The 6,040-nt window shown below is 41.9% G+C and overlaps 1 long non-coding RNA gene across 6 annotated transcripts; it reads right to left on the bottom strand.

The window, feature by feature from the left end:
* Positions 1 to 770: 770 nt before the first annotated feature.
* LOC125517371 lies at positions 771 to 5,332 on the bottom strand. Of its 6 annotated transcripts, none has more exons than XR_007287578.1 (6): positions 4,449 to 5,332; positions 3,624 to 4,327; positions 3,419 to 3,552; positions 2,799 to 2,865; positions 2,102 to 2,151; positions 771 to 1,194 (listed from the first exon to the last, which is right to left on the bottom strand). It is a non-coding gene; the product is annotated as an uncharacterized LOC125517371 (long non-coding RNA). The 6 variants fall into 6 exon arrangements; XR_007287579.1 differs by having other exon boundaries at positions 3,643 to 4,327; XR_007287573.1 differs by lacking the exon at positions 2,799 to 2,865 and having other exon boundaries at positions 3,624 to 3,704; positions 4,254 to 4,327; positions 4,449 to 5,265.
* Between the last annotated feature and the right edge of the window lie 708 nt (positions 5,333 to 6,040).

Genomic DNA, 6,040 nt, shown 5'->3' with positions numbered 1-6,040 from the left:
CATCGCCTTGGCGGAGGCGGGCGCTCCTCTAGACCGCGATGACCGGCAACCAGGACAGCAACGTACTAGTGGTGTTGCGGGTGGAGACGTCGTGCTGGACAGTGTAGCCAGCGAGGTCGCTGGTTTACTCCTGGCCTCGCCGGATCCTACCTCACCATCTGTAGGTCTCTGTTTGGAGATGGAAGGATCCATGGGAGGGGGGAGGGGCGTCGTGTAGGAACGATGCCACATCATCAGGGAGAGCTGTGGCGGCCGCGGAACCCCGGAGACGGCCGAGAGCAGTTGGGCGGCGGGCACGGCGATGCGATGGGGTTGCCGATCGAGTGCGGGCTGGGGAAGGTGCGGGTGTTTTTTTTAGCGGGGAGGAGTCCCGGTGGATGTCGCGGCGTCCATGATGCACGTGCTCATGTCCGAGCAGCAGCGAGCGATGATGGCGGAGGTGGCGGCGTGCGGGCGGGGTGATGGCGGAGGCGGCGGCGGCGGCGTGACCTAGCCCTCTTCTCAATCGGGGATGTTAGATTTAGGATCGCAGGTTGAATACAACTAGATCGGAAGTGCCCCCTGGCGCACCGGTGCCTGGCTCAGCACAATGACCCAACGTATAAAACTCAAATATAATAAAGCATTTTGTGCATCCAAAGAAAATCAGAGCAATCACTCAAGCTAAATTTATTTATACAGATCACAAACAGTAAGTAATATAGTTGCTTGCCCAGATAACTGAGTTTAGCATAGAGCATACAAATTAATGATATACCAGAAGCATGGTATAGTTGTTCCCAAGACAACTGGCCTTGAACTTTACTACAAAGCATAAAGGCACAAAGTGTACCAAAAGCAAGACATAGTGCTTGCTCAGGACAACTGACTTGAATTGGACTGCATCAAGTTCAGTACAAAGCGTCAAGACATAAGTTCTATAAAATATAGCCAAGAAATTCATACTGGCAAGCATAAGTGTCAGATTTTGGAGCTGCTCATAAACATAATGAGATAACAGACAAATTGAGAACGAAGCTCTGGAAACATCGATAATAGTAGGACATTTGTCTTTGTTAATCAAAGAACATCTACTGTAGCTTGTAGTTAACCATTACTGAGAACTCCTACTTCCTCCTTCCAAGTGAAAAGGTTATTTTCTGAGGCGAAGCTAATGCAGATAGTAGTGGCCAATACTTGAATGACTTCACCTTGCTAATGATAATATGGATGATCTACAAAAACAATATAATTAGCTAATGAACCTAAGCACTATGCAAACTATACAAAATTTAGATAAATGGAATACTGAGATTGAACACAAATTAGTAACACTGTGCCTGTAGAGCAAAGTGCAGAAGATTGTACTTCACAATTCAGACATCAATGGTAGCCACCATGGGCTCTATCCTCTGAACTACGTTGATTGAGGCTTTATTTCTTTCTAATTGCTTTGAAGAGTACCTACATCTTTATAACGCCTTTATAAAGAACCAGTGTTCGCACTGTTCATGTAGGCCAGTAAAAGAAAGGTTCATGTGACACTATAATAAGTAGTTAAGAAAACAGATTGAATCTAAAATGCAGCTAAATGAATGCAATAGAAAAGGTTACCATAGCTATTTCTAAATAACTAGATATGAAAGAGAAGTAGCACAAAGCAACACATATGGCCTTTTGAAGGAGGCAAGTGCATCAATGCTACCTCTGAATATAAAATTAGGCATATTGGGGCAACATATTTCTGTAGAAAATTGAGGGATTATAAAAAACTAAAAGGTGGTGTTCTATATAGAACAATAATTAGATCGTGTGAGCCTAGAGCAAGAGCTTTACACCAATAGTAGGCAACAAAACTACTCCCTCCGATCCAAAATGTTCAAAACTGCGACACCTATTATGGATCAGAGGTATTATAAATCAGCATGATCAACTTATAATGTAGGGTTCTGCATCCATTTTAAATGACTCAACAACATACAGCTAAGATATACCGATTTGTCATTGTAGAAGTACACAATTCGCATAAATGACAAAAAAGGAATGCACATATGTGCATTAGAATCAAAGTGGCCAAAAGTGAAGCACGGAGACACTTTATTTTCAAAGGAGGTGAAATTACCTTGTGAATCACTGGCACCACCCTAATTCAAGCTATAGGAGCATAGGGCCCTGAGAAAAAGAAGAAAACACAAAAGATTTAGTTAGTGGCCACAAGAGGACAAAGAAAGTAAACTGCACTATATATTGCTAGCTATGACAACGTCCAAAATATAATTAAAATCTAATGATCAGATCCACTTGTACATGTTTGGGCTCAACGGATCAGAGAACATATAGCGCAGTACATCTCCGTGTTTTTTATAGGAGTCCAGTAATTATATGAATAAAAACAGACTAACCGCTACATGGATTATCCGGGCAAACCGGCACATACATCGACTCTGCGAAAACTATGTTTGGGATAGAAAGGAGAACAAAATGAAAGCTCAAGAAATCATCACCATTCCCCATAAGAAGCCTGCTCCCTCACAACAACATAGCTGGAATAAAAAATATATCTAAACAAAGAGTAGACATGTTATAGAGATAAAAGTCGCAAAGAAGTGAATATATCTTTTGAAACTAACAATACAAATAGAACCAAGATAGAAAGTTCAAGACATGTGAATGTATCTTTCATGACAATGTTAAACAGAAGCCACTTTCCCTGATTTCATTGCGTACCGAACCAAGGCACACACATGGACATACACTGGATCCAACTTGTCTATTTATCAAAAAAGAAAGTAGTAGGAACATCTTTAAAGAGAAAATACCACATCACCAAACATCAAATGCTTAAGCTTGAAAAGGTATGCATTCATCCACTGTTTACAATCGATCCTACCAGGAAGAAACATTTAAACAAAGTACATCACGCTGACAAAAATATAGGAGCATCTATTCTAAAAAAATCTGAATGCTAACTAAGATTTTTTAAAGGAGTGAAAATCTAGTATGATACATCACATCTTAAGTTCAAGTGTAGATAATTTGATATCCAATATAACAGAAGCTTTAGTTAACAAAGATCAAAGGCATGAGCTTGAGTTAGATGATTCTAAAATAAAATCAAGATGCGTTAGAAATAACTCGCATAATATATACCATACAGAAAATATACACCTACAATTGGCCAACAATACAATAAAACAAAGAGGAATAATCATTACTGGTCAGAATGATTAATCAACAAAAAGTGCGACTCTAGAATTTGAATTGTTATATAAAGCACAACATCATCATCTTTCTCCCTACTATTACATTTGGATTGTGTGACTGCAAAATAGGCATCGTAATACAACAAACTGAAACAATGCAAAATAATTACACAGGAACAGAACCTTGGGTGTTGGCTAAGACTTCACGCAAAAAACACAGGGAAGAGATAACTCACTGATGCCGAAAACAATAGGATAATCACCACATGAACAAACAGAGATGCACAATCTAGGTTTTTTGGTGCCCAGTTAACGATGCATGTAGTAGGTAATACAACCAGGTCCCTCATGTAGATAAACACCAGTTTTCCTATCAAATCAATAATGAAATTGCAGTAAGCGGCACAACAGGAAAACCTATGCTAGTAACCAGGCCAATACCTCAATGTGAAGTGCAAACCTGAAGCATCATCTGACCATGGCGACTAACGGAGCGACAAACTAATTAATTGAGGCATTTTCCTGCACTCAAGAGGCAGTTAGGAGATAAGAGAAAGCAACACAAGAACAAACATATGCTAGAAGAGCATGTAAAGCATGCATCCATGAATAAGATGCATTGAAATAACAGCTGGAACCTGAGTACAAGCAAGGAAAATATTAGAATGCAATGAGGCATGAATATTAGAAGGTAGCACATGCGCACATCAAGACAGCAAAGAGGTATACCTAACAAAGGCTAAACATAAGCGGAGAAACCTGATCTATAGAAGTATAGAAGAGAGACAGCCACCCCGTGTAAATTTGAGCACAACCAGGATCTATAGAAGTGACCAAAATGCTAGGTACTACCAGGATCTATAGAAGTGACCAAAATGCCCAATTCCAAATGCCAAGCAAGCACAAAAATAAAGGCAGGGGATAATAGTTTTACATGCTAGGCTTCTACCAATAAGAGAACAAAAAGCAGATACATCCATTGTCCAAACAAAATCTAACAGCCGCTTCATACAGGAAGAAATGTAAGCCTAGGCCTGGAAAGCATAGAAGAGAGGGGGAGAAGGGGACAACCTGCAAAGAGGTGGTCGAAGATAGAGCACGACAAACTGGCCAGAATAACGAGCACCTGTAGACAGCGGACCAACCTGCAAGGGGAAAAAGAGGAAAAGGTACAACCATGGATGAGCTGCAGTTAACCAGAATTTAGACGGTCCAAAACAAAACCATGGATGAGCTGCAGTTAACCAGAATGAGAGGGGGGCTCACCACAATTGTGTTGGGTGGGAGTTGAAGAGGGAGGTAGGGATGTTGGCCTGCTCCTCTCAATGATATCAGATATAACCTTTCATCTCAATGTATTATTTAGTTATGTTACATGCAGAATGAGATACAAAAAGAACATGTAATATACAAAAAAGGGAATGCAGCAACAGCAGAAAGAAATGCTAAAAGGGAACATAGAGCAGAAAACCAACCCAAAATGCAAGCAAGAATCTTTAAAAGGGAACATAGAGCAGCATGAGCATGAGGCATAGAAAAATGGGGTCACCTTAAGATCAAGAATCAGTGGCCCTCTCCCAGTTCAAATCAGATGGATAGAACCACTATATAAATGGGGTCACCTTAAGATGAAGAATCAGTAACCAGCAAAGGAAGAATGCACCTTTTTGGAATTTTAAAGTAGCAAGACATTAAAAGTTCTCTTTTGCCTTCAATACTACACACATTAGGGGAGGTAGCTGCAGTTTTATTGCATAGTGGGCTCAGATTCGCCTTTTCTCGATCATATAACCTATCCCCATCATCTCTTATCACCAGATCAATCTGTTTACACAATGGAGCTGCCCTGGTTATCACTCAACAAGAATGACCATCCAAGGATAGATCAATAGGTATCACAGGATCAAAAAGGATTCTAGAGACAACAGGGAGGATCCAACTTGATACCCACAGGTGCCTTGATTGCTCAAAGGCACACTTATTCCAGCCACAGTTAATCATCATCGCCCTAGCACGAACGCCAGCCACAGACAAAGCGAAATGGCGAGAATGCCCCCGGTGGGGTAGGCTATTTACGCGCGGTGGCACGGTCGAGGTGAAACTGTTCATTCCAGCAGTAACTATTTTTTATCCGACGGACAAGGTCGTTCCAGGGCTCGATCCGACGGCTCAGATCGCATCAAGCGCGCAGATCCAACGGCCAGGAGCCCAAATCGCTGAGGAGCTGGAAGGAGAGCTTCTATTCTTATCTCTGGATGGCCATGTCCCATACAGTAGCCAAAGCAGAGGAGAAGGAGGAAGATGGAGCTCACCGAGGGAGGTTGTAGCCGAGGCAGTACTCACTGCACGCCGGGGTTGCGCGTGAACGCCGTCCAACCGGCAAGGAACCGCTTCCTACACCGCACATCCACCACGCGACCACGTCGGAGTTGCGCCTTGCATCGTCCCGCTGACGAGCACGAACGCCACGGTCACATAATTCTCCTTGAAAACCACATATGCACACATGCTCTCATCTATTAGTATAGTTATACATAGACATTGCTAGTTGCTTCAAACCAAAAAAACTTAATTCACGCATTCATTGCCCCTTTTCACACAGAATAATGCATCAAATCCTATGACTCAGAAGTTGTTGATCATAACAGGCCATGTCGCTCGTCTTGACACCAACGTGTGTTGTTAATGAGACCAAAAACTATATTAAACGACAATGGCCTATCTTTTCAGTGAACTAATTACCTAACCATCAGTCATTTCAATTTATCAATTGAAGAATTCCCCAAACAGAAATTGAGGAGCAGGAGGAAGTTGGAGATCACCGAGGGAGGTTGTGAAGGAAATATGCCCTAGAGGCA

This window comes from Triticum urartu, chromosome 1 (genome assembly GCF_003073215.2).
Source record: "Triticum urartu cultivar G1812 chromosome 1, Tu2.1, whole genome shotgun sequence".
Lineage (NCBI taxonomy): Eukaryota > Viridiplantae > Streptophyta > Magnoliopsida > Poales > Poaceae > Triticum > Triticum urartu.
This window is presented reverse-complemented; position numbering and strand designations above follow the sequence as displayed.